Genomic DNA, 14,418 nt, shown 5'->3' with positions numbered 1-14,418 from the left:
TGAAATGAACTCCCCTCTCTACACACCTGTCATCTTGTGCATCACAAGATTATATGTTAGATGATTGCAAAAGGGTCAGTCGTTCGATCAAGGTGGTTACCAATTCGTTGCAGAAACAGTTCACAGTTGTGATTCCTCACTCCAAATCTAAGGCCCATATTAGTGTGCGCCATTCCTATCTAGCCCAAACCCTACTTTCTCACTCATTTATAGTGCGGCCTGTCCCTGGTTCATATTGGTTCCGTTCGCTTTCGATTCTGGTCCTGGATCTGGTCCTGTGTTAGTGCTTTCTTACTCTCTCTTGTTCTGTCAAGTTTTCTTAAACTTCACTATGAGAAGATGGCTTTAGCAAATGTTGAGTTTTGATGCTTCGTTGGAGGTCTTGCATGGTCTACTGACGACAAAAGCCTGCAGGAGGCTTTCAGCCCCTATGGCGAAGTCATGGAATCCAAGGTAAAGCCATTATTTGTGTATTAATCTCTCGAAGTCTCATGGTAATGTCCATTTCGTCATAATTAGGGTTTATTATTTTTGGGGTTTGAATTTGATAGGTTTTATTAGGGTTTGCTTTTGGGGTTCTGAATTTTCACAGATTTAATCATTTTCTGAGGGTTTCTCAAAACTACGGTTTGCTTCGGGGTTTTGGGTTTGACGAATAAAGTTCGTTTCTAAGGGTTTGTCTCTGGATTTGTTTTCTGCAGATTATAAATGATCGGGAAACCGATAGATCTCGTGGATTCAGCTTCGTGACCTTCAACGATGAGCAATCGATGAGGGATGCCATCGATGCAATGAATGGCAAGATGCTTGACGGGAGGAGCATCACCGTTATTCCAGCCTAGTCCAGAGGAAATGGGGGCAGTGGTGGAGGTGGTGGCTCTCGTGGCTACTGTAAGATGCCCATACATGAAGTCACTGCTTGATTCTTTTGGGTTTTTAACAAATCTCCAGCACCTCAATCTCTCTCTCTGTTGGAGTTTGCACGGGCTTCTCCTCAAGATTCACCATATAAAAATTCTTGGTTTTCATTTGTTGGACTGTTAGGAACTGTTACCTCAAGTCGTAGAATTTAGGTTTTTGCCGAAAATATCCAGCTTTCCCTTTGTTAGGTGGTTAAGAATTGGTCAAGCGCAATTTCAGATCAAATTTGTTTGTTTCCTTTTGTTTTTTAACCCATAAACTTATTCTTAAGCTAATTGAATATTTTCTGATTGAGTTCTTAGGTATGATGGGTCAATCCAGCTCTTCTTTAGCTCCTCCACCAATGGGCCTTTTTCTGGAGAATAACCAGGTCGCTAGAACAACTGTCCCTTCTCTTGCCCGCCTCCCTCGATTCTAATGAAGAATATAAGGGTTTTAGAAGTGGTATGAACCAAATTGAAAAAACGGTGGCAAGCAAAATCTTAGGTTAGGGCTAAAGACAAGTTTGTATTTATTCTCTTTTTTTACTTTGCCACCGTAATTTTATGGTAGATTGTTGCTGCAATTGCTATACTAGCACAAGCTCTGGAATGCATTTGAAGGGTTTTGTAGATAAAAGCTATCATCTCTGTATTTTTCTTACTATTGAAAGATGAATATTGCGTGGGAGGCACCTTTGGAGTTGTGGGAGCTACATGTTTATGCTCCTCTTTCAATGTTCCAAAAGTCCATTGGACAAATGAAGTACATCGAAAATATTGTGGTGACTTGTATGTTAGATTTGATTCATCTCAAAACTTTACCAGAGGAATTCTGTCATTTGTCCTCATTGCAATACCTGCACCTAAGATGCCCAGATATGAAGTCGCTGCTTGATTCTTCTGGGTTCTTAACAAATCTCCAGCACCTCAATCTCTCTCGCTGCTGGAGTTTGCACGGGCTTCTCCTCGAGATTCACCATATAAAAATTCTTGGTTTTCATTTGTTGGACTATTAGGAATTGTTACCTCAAGTCTCAAAATTTAGGTTTTTGCCGAAAATATCCAGCTTTCCCTTTGTTAGGCGGTTAAGAATTGGTCAAGCGTAATTTCAGATCAAATTTGTTTGTTCCCTTATGTTTTTTAACCCATAAAATTATCTTAAGCTAATTGAATATTTTCTGATTGAGTTCTTAGGTCTGATGGGTCAATCCAGCTCTTCTTTAGCTCCTCCACCAATGGGCCTTTTTCTGGAGAATAACGAGGTCGAACAGTTTGGTGTGTATCCAGAGCGGGATCTCATTGTATATTTACTAGATGGATGCTTGGCCTCGATTTTCCAGAAGCTCACAAACGAAGATCGAAATGCTTTCTCCGTAGTCTGCATTAGATGGCACCGCATTGAATCAAAAAGTAGGCAACGCCTAGTTCTTCTTGCTCGAATTGAGCTTTCCTCCGTGCTTCCAACCCTGATCACTAGATTTGAACATGTGACTATTTTGGCTCTGAAATGCTCCAGAAATTTTCCCAGTATTGACAACAAGGCACTTTCTTTAATCGGAAAGAGTTTCACTCATCTCAAGAAGATCAAATTGAAGGGATGCATCGAGATTACTGATGAGGGTCTAGAGTCCTTCTCACTTGTATGTGGTCCTATTAAGAAATTTTCATACGGGTCATGTGGATTTGGAGCGAAGGGTTTGAACTCAATACTTAAGAATTGCAACGAACTGGAAGATCTTACAGTTAAAATACTTAGAAGATTAGATGTTCAAATGGAAAGAATAGGGCCAGGGCAAGGTAAGCTACAACGATTTTGCCTTAAAGATCTTTATAACGGGCAGCTATTTGCCCCACTATTATCCGGATCCAAGTATCTAAGAACGCTCATTTTATCATGGAATTCAGGGTCTTGGGATCAGTTGTTGGAAATCAGCACTAGAAACTTGCAACAACTAACAGAATTGCAAATTGAAAACATGAATTTAGGTGATAGTGGTTTGATGGTTGTTTCAAAGTGCTCAAAGCTGGAAGTATTTTAGATGAGCAGGGTGTCTAATTGTCCTGATCGAGGTATTTATGCAGTTGCAAATGGATGTAGGAAAATGAGAAAGGTACACCTTGATAGTGGCAAGTCCAAAAGAATTGGCGAGGAAGGGTTACTGTCCATTGCAAACAAATGTCATCAGATGCAAGAACTTGTTTTGATGGGCATTGCTATTTCAATTGAGAGTTTGAGTGCCTTGGCTTCCAATTGCCATGTGCTGGAAAGAATGGCACTTTGCAACTGTGATAGAGTTGGGGACAAGGAAATGTCTTGTATTTCAGGTGAGTTCATAGCATTGAAGAAGTTATGCATTAAAAATTGCCCAATATCTGATGAAGGTCTTGTGACGATTGCCAATGGCTTCCCTAACCTTATAAAATTAAAGGTGACAAGGTGTAAAGCAGTAACATCCAAAAGTGTTTGTCAGGTTCAGAAAAAAAAGAGCCTCTCTAATCATTTTTGTTGATGGTGGTTCTAAGACAGCAGGAGAGGATGATCAGAGCAGGTATCTTCAACTTGGGGATGACAAAGTCATTAGAGAATCAACTCATGTGCTATGCGGAAGCAGAGATCACTTAATCAAGACAAAATTGGGCAAAACAGCTTTCAATTTGCTCAGAGGGTCTTTTTTTGGTGGCCAGTCTCATGGTTAAGTTTCTGAGATAAATATATCAAAGGATGCTTATTGTATGTTATTGATTTCCTTTGACGATTCTCTCTTTGCAAGGAACCTCTAGGACGCATGACTGTTGTGAATATCCAGAAATTCTTGTAGCCATTCTTTGTAAAAATTCATATTCTATTCCGAACTGGATTATTTCCTAACAGGTCTACATGATGTTGAAGTTAGAGTGTATTTTGTTTCTTGTTGTAGGTACATGTTCTATTTCATCAGATCTATAATATGTAATTTGAAATCCAGTACCTCATACTGTATTTTCAGAACACTACTGTTTGTTTATGAAACTCAACCATGTATCTTAGGGCTTCCTTGCAATGCCCAAAACAAAATTAAATTCCAAAATAGATCCATGCATCTTAGTGCATTTCACCATCTTTCAGTGAGCAGGCAATTCCTGTCTTTCAAGATTCTTCCTTGTATAATCGGTCAGCCGCCATTCAAAGTTTTGGCTACAATGTTTAGGTCTGTTTCCATTGGGTTGGTGATTTTTAACAATCTTAATTACATGTTTGACTTGTTTCAGTTGCATTCTGCACTTGTCTCTGTACATGTAGAATTTTTTTGGCTATGCTTAATTTATCTAATTTCTGTACTATCTCATGCTCTCTTTTTCCCTAGTCTCTGGTATTTCAATACCTACAAAGATGAATCCTGTCATGAAAAATTTCCCAATATCTGATAAATTTCTTGTGACGTTTGCCAGCGGCTGCCCTAGCCTTATAAAATTAAAGGTGAAAAGGTGTAAAGCAGTAACATCCAAAAGTGTCTGTTAGGTTTAGAAGAAAAAGAGCCTCTCTAATCATTGTTGTTGATGGTGGTTCACAGACAGCAGGAGAGGATGATCAGAGCAGGTCTCTTCAGCTTGAGGATGACAGAGTTATTAGAGAATCAACTCATGTGCTATGCAGAAGCAGAGGTCACTTAATCAAGACAAAATTGGGCACAGTAGCTTCCAATTTGCTCAGAGGGTCTTTTTCTGGTGGCCAGTCTCGTGGTTAAGTTTTTGAGATAGATATATGAAAGCATAGTTATTGTATTTTGTTGTAGCCATTCTTTGTAACCTTTATATTCTATTCCGAACTAGATTATTTCCTAACCGGTCTACATGATGTTGAAGTTAGAGACTATTTTGTTTCTTGTTGTAGGTACATGTTTCTGTTTCATCACATCTATAATATGTAATTTGAAATCTAGTACCTCATATTTTATCTCCAAAACACTATTGTTTGTTTATGAAACTCAGTCATGTATCTTAGAGCTTCCTTGCAATACCCGAAACAAAATTAAATTCCAGAATAGATCCATGCATCCTAGTGCATTTCACCATATTTCAGTAAGTAGGCAATTCCTGTTTTTGAAGATTATTCCTTGTATAATTGGTCAACTGGCATTCAATGTTTTGGCTATAGTGTTTAGGTCCGTTTCCATTGGGTGGGTGATTTTTAACAATCTTAATTACATTTTTGAATTGTTTCAGGTGCATTTTGCATTTATCTCTGTACATGTAGAATTTTTTTGGCTATGCTTAATTTATCTAATTTCTATACTATCTCATGCTCTCTTTTTTCTTGGCCTCTAGTATTTCAATGCCTGAAAAGATGAATCCTTGTCATACATGTTTTGCTTCATGGCATTTGTTAACTATTATGGAAGAGGTTATATGCTTGGCAGCTTTTCTATTTTTCCTCTCATAAATTTGTATGTACCATTCTTATTTTTCCTCCTCTTATAAATCTGCACGTACCATTCTTTGAAAATAGTAGTTGTCTTTTTACTATCCTTTGCATTTGCTCAGAAAAACTCTGCAATACATTTAACATCTAGGGTCATATTGATGTTCGGAAACTGTTTACAATTTGGGCATTGATATTTACTTGAACAATAGAAAGCACCACATATGTGATCAGATATTCTTCAGTTGGCCTCTATATGCTATATAAAGATTATATGATCTTATTATGTGTCCTTTACAGACGTAAAATTCAGAAGAGCTCTGATTAATCCACACTATATACGTGTTGTCTTCTTGCACGGAGGATTGGGTTCATTCTTTTACTTACATCTGATTTTTAGTCCGATGCTATAAAATAACGCAAGTTGATGCTATTATATATTGAAAAAACAACAACACCAAAAATGTTCATCTCCTTGTATGCCCTTTTAGAGACAAGAATGTCCAAACAATCAAGATAGTATTTTTCAAACATAACCCTAACCCTATGACTATGTTGTTCACGTTGATTGCCACAGCGCCAAAAATGTTCATCTCATATGCGTTGTTAGGGCCAAGAATGTCTAAACAATCAAGACGGTATTTTTCAAACATAACCCTTACCCCTATGGCTATGTTGTTCATGTCGTACGCCTTTTTAGATTCAGGAATGTCTAAGACTCTAAACAATCAAGGCAGTATTTTTAACTGGAAACAAGTTAAGAGCTCAGCTCAAACAGAACTCTATGCTTGTGCTTATCAGGGATCGTTCTAGAGGGACTCAGCTCCACCTGGGAGAGTTCCAAGTTAAGAGCTCATCTCAAACCTAACTCTATGCTTGTGCTTATTAGGGACTCGAGTTCTTCTAGAGGGACTCAGCTTCACCTGGGAGAGTTCCATAGGGACCCGAGATCTCAGGGACCCATGTTCTCACCTTGTCTTGGGAGTGTTCTAGAATTGGTCAAGCACAATTTCAGATCAAATTTGTTTGTTTCCTTCTGTTTTTTAACCCGTAACTTATTCTTAAGCTAATTGAATATTTTTTGATTGAGTTCTTAGGTCTGATGGGTCAATCTAGCTCTTCTTTATCTCCTCCACCAATGGGCCTTTTTCTGGAGAATAACGAGGTCGAACAGTTTGGTGTGTATCCAGAGCGGGATCTCGTTGTATATTTACCGGATGAATGCTTGGCCTCGATTTTCCAAAAGCTCACAAACGAAGATCGAAATGCTTGCTCCCTAGTCTGCAGTAGATGGCACCTCATTGAATCAAAAAGTAGGTAACGCCTAGTTTTCCTTGCTCGAACTGAGCTTTCCTCCTTGCTTCCAACTCTGATCACTAGATTTGAACATGTGACTATTCTGGCTCTGAAATGCTCCAGAAAATTTCCCAGCATTGACAACAAGGCATTTTCTTTAATTGGAAAGAGTTTCACTCATCTCAAGAAGATCAAACTGAAGGGATGCATTGAGATTACTGATGAGGGTCTAGAGTCCTTCTCACTTGTATGTGTTCCTATTAAGAAATTTTCATGCGGGTCATGTGGATTTGGAGCAAAGGGTTTGAACTCAATACTTAAGAATTGCAATGAACTGGAAGATCTTACAACTAAAAGACTTAGAAGATTAGATGTTCAAACGGAAAGAATAGGGCCAGGGCAAGGTAAGCTACAAAGATTGTGCCTTAAAGATCTTTATAACGGGAAGCTATTTGCCCCACTATTATCGGGATCCAAGTGTCTAAGGACGCTCATTTTATCACGGAATTCAGGGTCTTGGGATCAATTGTTGGAAATCAGCACTAGAAACTTGCAACAGCTGACGGAATTGCAAATTGAAAACATGCATTTAGGTGATAGAGGTTTGATGGCTGTTTCAAAGTGCTCAAAGCTAGAAGTATTTTATATGAGCAGGGTGTCTAATTGTCCTGATAGAGGTATTTATGCAGTTGCAAATGGATGTAGGAAACTGAGAAAGGTGCATGTTGATAGTGGCAAGTCCAAAAGAATTGGTGAGGAAGGGTTACTGTCCATTGCAAACAAGTGTCATCAGATGCAAGAACTTGTCTTTATGGGCATTGCTATTTCGATTGAGAGTTTGAGTGCCTTGGCTTCCAATTGCCCTGTGCTGGAAAGAATGGCACTCTGCAACAGTGATAGTGTTGGGGACAAGGAGATGTCTTGTATTTCAGGTAAGTTCATAGCATTGAAGAAGCTATGCATTGAAAATTTCCCAATATCTGATGAAGGTCTTATGAAAATTGCCAATGGCTACCCTAGCCTTATAAAATTAAAGGTGAAAAGGTGTAAAGTAGTAACATCCAAAAGTGTATGTCAAGTTCAAAAAAAAGAGCCTCTCTAATCGTTGCTATTGATGGTGGTTCTAGGACAGTAGGAGAGGATGATCAGAGCAGGTCTCTTCAGCTTGGGGATGACAGAGTCATTAGAGAATCAACTCATGTGCTATGGGGAAGCAGAGGTCACTTAATCAAGACTAAATTGGGCACAACAGCTTCCAATTTGCTCAGAGGGTCTTTTTCTGGTGGCCAGTCTCGTGGTTAAGTTTCTGAGGTAGATATATGAAAGGATGCTTATTATATTTTATTGATTTCCTTTGACGATTCTCTCTTTTCAAGGAACCTCTAGGACGCATGACTGTTGTGAACATCTGGAAATTCTCGTAGCCATTATTTGTAAACCTTTATATTCTATTCCAAACTGGATTATTTCCTAACAGGTCTACATGATGTTGAAGTTAGAGCCTATTTTGTTTCTTGTTGTAGGTACATGTTCTGTTCCATCAAATCTATAATATGTAATTTGAAATCTATTACCTCATATTGTATTTGCAGAACACTACTGTTTGTTTATGAAACTAAGTCATGTATCTTAGGGCTTCCTTGCAATGCCTGAAACAAAATTAAATTCTAGAATAGATCCATGCATCTCAGTGCATTTCACCATCTTTCAGTAAACAAGCAATTCATGTCTTTAAAGATTCTTCCTTGTATAATCGGTCAGCTGTCATTCAAAGTTTTGGCTACAATGTTTAGGTCCGTTTCCATTGGGTTGGTGATTCTTTAACAATCTTAATTACATTTTTGACTTGTTTCAGGCGCATTCTGCACTTGTCTCTGTACATGTAGAATTGTTTTGGCTATGCTTAATTTATCTAATTTCTATACTATCTCATGCTCTCTTCTTTCTTGGCCTCTGGTATTTCAATGCCTGAAAAGATGAATCCTGTCATACATGTTTTGCTTCATGGCGTTTGTTAACTATTAGGGAAGAGGTTATATGCTTGGAAACTTTTCTATTTTTCATCTTATAAGTTTGTATGTACCATTCTTATTTTTCCTCTTATAAGTCTGCACATACCATTCTTTGAAAATAGTAGTTGTCTTTTTACTAGCCTTTGCATTTGCTGAGAAAAACTCTGCAATACATTTAACATCTAGGGTAAGATTGATGTTCAACAACTGTTCACAATTTGGGCATTGATATTTATTTGAACAATAGAAAGTAGCACATATGTGATGGGATATTCTCTAGTTGGCCTCTATATGCTATATAAAGATTATATGATCTTATTATGTGTCCTTTACAGACATAAAATTCAAAAGAGCTGTGATTCATCCACATTATATACTTGTTGTCTTCCTGCATGGAAGATTGGGTTCATTCTTTTACTTACATCTACGTTTTAGTCTGATGCTATAAAATAACACAAGTTTGTGCTGTTATATATTGAAATAACAACAACATCAAAAAGGTTCTTCTCCTCGTATGCCCTTTTAGGGACAGGAATGTCCAAACAATTAAGACATTATTTTTCAAAAATAACCCAACCCCTACGCCTATGTTGTTCATGTTGATTGCCACAACACCAAAAATGTTCATCTTATATGCCTTGTTAGGGCCAGGAATGTCTAAACAATCAAGACGATATTTTTCAAACATAACCCTAACCCCTATGGCTACGCTCTTCATGTCGTATGTATTTGTTCCTTAATGTTATTGCATCTAAGGTTAAATTAGAAAAAAAATTACTAATCTCTAAAATTTTTAATGCATATATTCCTTAATGTTAGTGCATCTAGGGATAAATTAGAAAAAAACATACTAATCTATAAAATTTTAAATGCATACAATTCAGGTTGTGAAAGCATAATAGTTGAAAAGGGCTTGAGATACCAACATTAAGACCTTAAATGATTTACAAAATTTAAGCCATCATTATATCATTTAATGCGAGAATTATGAGTACCCATCAACATCATTACCATAGGTTTCTCCGATAAAATGGTTTTGGGCTCAATGTCAATAGTCAAAATATCATCTACATAATAGTCAACATTTTTTATATCCCCTTCAATGGGATTCAATTTGAAGGAGCCACACTTGATTCTTCTTTACCTTCACTATGTTAAGCCACTTTAAGTACATATAGGTTATAGTTTTAATGTTACAGTTAATGTGCTAGGTATTAAAGTTTATGTGTTGTAACATTTTAGGAGTTACAATGTCTTTATGATGAGAGTGTACTAGGGGTCATAATTTCTAGAATTCATTGTGTTAAAAATCATATTGCACTATGGTTTACTTAATAATAGAGTTATTCCCTTAAGGATTAGAAGGTAATAGTGGTTAGAAGTTGCATTTTGGAAGGGTTTGCAATTCTCCAAGAGTGATAAAAGTATATTATGGTTTATATGGGATATGGGACATATAATTATTTTGACTTTCATAATGGTTTTTGGTTAAGACACATATTGTATTAGATATTATAGTGACCATAGTGGTGAAAGGTTACATTAAGAAAGGGAAACAATTAGTGGGGCTAATATAGAGTGCAATATATAGGAATATCTAATAATAAATTCATTATAAGTATTTTTATTCTTTATGAAAATATTTTTTTGTTGTATTTGCGTTCTTCAATTTATGCCTTACAGTGTTTCCTTTGCAACATCTGGTGCAAATGCTAGTTATAATTTGACAGGAAATCTATTTTATGATGGCATATTCGACTTTGGAATTGAGAGCACGTGATCCTACGCTGCAATTTTGGAAGTGCCGTAGAAGCAATGGATTATCCAGGTGTGAAACTACTAGCATCTCTCTTCAAAGTTGACGAGTGTTAGTGTTAAATATAACGTAAACAAAATGAGGCACTGTTTTTGGATTTTGTTTTGTGGTTTGAGTTACTTTATTTTAGAGAAATTAGATCAAATTTTGGTTTATTGGACCTAAAGAAACAAAATTATTTAGTTTGATTTAAGATTTTATTTCTATGCTTAAAAAGCTTGGAGAGAAGCCTCCCGAGCTCACAGTAATTTTGACAACAGTAATTTTGATAACGTAAAAGGCTAGGAAGTGGGGCACTCTTAGAGAAAGTGATTTTCATCCTCGATGTTTGTATTCTCACAGATATGGCAGAACCTTTCCTTCCATGGTGTTTTAGGCACTGCCCAACGAACTGTTTCAGTATGGAACTCATGAGAGTTCTTTCTAATCTTCGCTATATTAATTTTCTTCTTTGAACTAGTTAAAGCAAAGAAATATTTTTTATCTTCTAGGGTGGGTTTGATGACCTACTTATAATATCTTAATTTTCTTTTAGCTGCTAAATCTTTGTCACACCAAATTTTTTCTTTGAACTTAGAAGTAATAATATTTTAATGTTATTAATGTTTTGAAATGCAACATTCTCATCGATTTCCCAATGGTTTAACTAGTACCTCATGTCTTTATACCAACCTCGTTTGAGCCTTAGGTGGTTTTGGATCGAGGTTAAAGCTAGCTTAAGAAGTCTATGGTCTCCTACGTTATTGAGTTTGTGCTTGCACAATAGAAGCATAGTGGAAAGACCCACTTCTATAAGGAGAATAGGATAGGATGTGTTGCTTTTAACTTTGAGGTTATACGTTATAAACCACTTCTGGATTTGCTCAATCTTTCTCTAGGATTCTCTAGAGACGCTACAACCCCAAACCTCATATCCATATAAGATAACCAGAGTGACTAAAGTTTCAAAGAGTAACTTATTTCTATCCCACATTATGAGGTTTGTCGTTTTACAATTATTTTCAAGACCAAAATAAGCTTTACATCCCCCATTAATCTTTTTCTCAATGTTGTAGTTCTAGTTGAGCTTGTGATGAATATCAATTCCTAGGTACTTGTAAGAAGACATTTTCTCCAAGTTACTATTGTCATACATAAAATTAGTGTAAGTGTCCTTCTTGGATTTGATAATAATAACTTTTTTTTGTAAGTATTAACAATCATCACAATGGTAGAGCAAAAATCTTTCATAATAACATGGAAAACTTTTAATATATATATATGAAATCGATATTAGCATAGAACTCTGAAGAATTCATTAGATTAATTCAAGTTTTATCAGTTTTTTTTTTAACGATAGATGTTACGTTCGAGGAAAATCTCTAAATTTTATGTCATATTACTTCAGTACATTAAAGCAAATGCATAAGTTGGTACACGAGTGCAAATACATGACTCTAAATTTTCTGTCATATTACTTCAGTACATTAAAACAAATGCACAAGTTGGCACAGGGGTTCAAAAACATGATTTCAGTGGTTGAATGATATATGATAGATGCAGGCATGAGAAACAAATCAAGGAGAAAGTACAATTACCGTCCAACAACCTATCTTGATATAGAGTGCTTAGAATTGTTAAGCGTATATTTTGGAATTGAGATATAAAATATATATTAAATTTTCAATATATATATATAATTTTTTATTTATATTAAATTTATTTTAAATTATTAATTCTTTTATGATTTATAAAAATTATTATTATTATTATTATTATATTATAATATAATATTTATTAATTCAATATAGATCATTCATGTACTAATACATATAATTAAGAGATATATTGCTAGAAAATAGGCATTATGTTAATTTACAAATTAGCCGATAAACCTTTAAACACATGACCATAAAGGACAGACGAATAAGTTTTGATTAACCAAAAAGGTTACATAATACTAGCCTTGACCATTCAATATATTAAAGTCAGCTACATTGTTTTTTAAATTTGGATTTGTTGTTTGTTTTTTTTTTTTTTTTTTTTGCATTAAAAGTATTTTAGTTGTGTTTTTAAGTGTTCGGGCTATTTTTTTTTATAATGTAAGATTTTTCCCGATGACAGGGAAGGAAGATGGGTTTGAGGATGAGGAGCTAGGGTTTCAGGCTTCTACAAGCATTGATTTCCATGGAGGGGCATAAAGGGGGAGCTCTACTCCCTCTTACAATCAGGTTGTGGCCAGCCGAGGTAAGAAACCGATAGAAACTGCCAGAGGTCCTTCAGGAGAAGGGAAAAGGAACATTGAAGAGGAACAAGATTTAACCAAAACAAGGGAGGACAATAGAACAAAAGAAAATGAGGAAGAAGATAAGAAACCAGAAGCAGAAAACAAAACGCAAAAGGGACCATGTAAACCCAAGGCTGAGGTCACAACGAGAGTAGTTTTAAATGATCCTACTCTGCAGGTGCAGAGGGACCACATGCGGACCTATGCTATCAATTGTAAATTCATGGGATTATGGCCCACAGAAAAGGCACTACAAGCATGGATTAAATACCACTGGAAACCAAAAGGAGGCATAGACCTACATCTTGGGTCAAAGGGTTTCTTCACTGTGGTCTTTACAAATATTGAGGACAAAGACAGGGTGTTTGAAGGAGGGCCCTACTTCTATGCAGTTGCAGGCCTCTACATGCGGCCTTAGATGATGAATTTTGTCCCGGAGCGAGAGACTTTCACTTCGGTTCCAGTCTGGGTAAGACTCTATTCCTTACCTCTTGATTACTGGCAAACTGAATCGTTATCTGCTATAGGAAACAAATTAGGGCATTTTGTCAAAGCATCTAAGGCCACCAGAAGGGGAAAACATACTTCCTTCGCACAAATATGTGTGGAGATGGATCTCTCTGGACCTCTATCGGATGAGGTCATCTTGGAATTTTTTTATGAAGAGTGGGTGTAAAAAGTAGATTATGAACATATTCCTTTCAGAGATCGCAGGTGCCATGAGCATGGGCACCTATTTAGAGATTGCCCTCTCAGTAAAGTAGAGAACAAAAGTAAAGCTACCACAGTGAAAGACACTAAAAACTTTCACAAAGTGGGATATCGAGGAAAAGGGTGCAAAAGGGGGCCAAAGAAACATCAAACAGAAGGGCAACAGGCCAGTCTGAACAGGTTCCAAGTACTAGAAGAAGAGGAAGAGATAACAAAGGTAGATCAGGTAATGGAAGGTAGCCCAGGGGAGAAGGAGAAAGAAGAAAATAGTGGGAAAACATAGGACATTAATAAACAAAAAGAGACTACACTGAGTGATGGAGAACTGGAAATGGACCAAGAAATGACCCAGAGTGAGATGGAAATGGAGGATCATGAACTACAGGATATTCTTGATAGAGAACACCCAGATCTAGATGGGTTCTTGAAACTGGGGACCATGGGAAGGGTAGACTCACTACCTCAAGAAGAGTCAATAGAGTACAGCAGTTGTTCCTATGGAAAACTCAGGCTAGAGGGCTGGAAAGGCAAAAAAACAATGAAAGGTAGGGCAAAGAAGGTGTGAAAACTATGAAAACCACACCAGGATTAGCTCCTAGAAATCCAAGAAAGAAAAGAGGCAGAAAAAAGTAGAATGAGTTATTGATGGAATGTAGAAAGCTAATGATAGATTCAGGTAAGATGAAAGACCTAACCAGCTACTCCTTTACAAATCTTTCATAATGAAGTTTACGTCTTGGAATATCAGAGGTTTAGGTAGTAAAAGAAAACAAAGAATACTTAGCAATAGAATGAAACAAGAAGCTCTGGATATGATCTTTATCTAGGAAACTAAATGTTCCATTCAAAAAATAAAAGAAAGACATAGAAAATGGCTCAATAAATATGAGTTTCTAGAGGTCAAAGCAGATAAAACAGTAGGAGGCATACTCACTCTTTGGAACCGCCAAAAGATTGGCGTAATAGATGCTGAGGAATCTAGGAATTATTTATCAATGGTTTTCAGCCCGTGGGAG

At 36.6% G+C, this 14,418-nt stretch overlaps 3 pseudogenes; all 3 read left to right on the top strand.

The window, feature by feature from the left end:
• Nucleotides 1-339: 339 nt before the first annotated feature.
• On the top strand, nucleotides 340-1,339 carry LOC149169959 (glycine-rich RNA-binding protein GRP1A pseudogene; annotated as a pseudogene).
• Nucleotides 1,340-2,101: 762 nt separating this feature from the next.
• On the top strand, nucleotides 2,102-4,627 carry LOC149169958 (putative F-box/LRR-repeat protein 8 pseudogene; annotated as a pseudogene).
• Nucleotides 4,628-6,403: 1,776 nt separating this feature from the next.
• LOC149169957 (putative F-box/LRR-repeat protein 8 pseudogene) lies at nucleotides 6,404-7,899 on the top strand (annotated as a pseudogene).
• Nucleotides 7,900-14,418: the final 6,519 nt, after the last annotated feature.

Source organism: Pinus tabuliformis, chromosome 4_2, assembly GCF_031772625.1.
Source record: "Pinus tabuliformis cultivar Carrire ecotype Pingquan chromosome 4_2, CPIR1, whole genome shotgun sequence".
NCBI lineage: Eukaryota > Viridiplantae > Streptophyta > Pinopsida > Pinales > Pinaceae > Pinus > Pinus tabuliformis.
The sequence above is the reverse complement of the archived record's forward strand: the minus strand, read 5'-3'. Positions and strand labels throughout refer to the sequence as shown.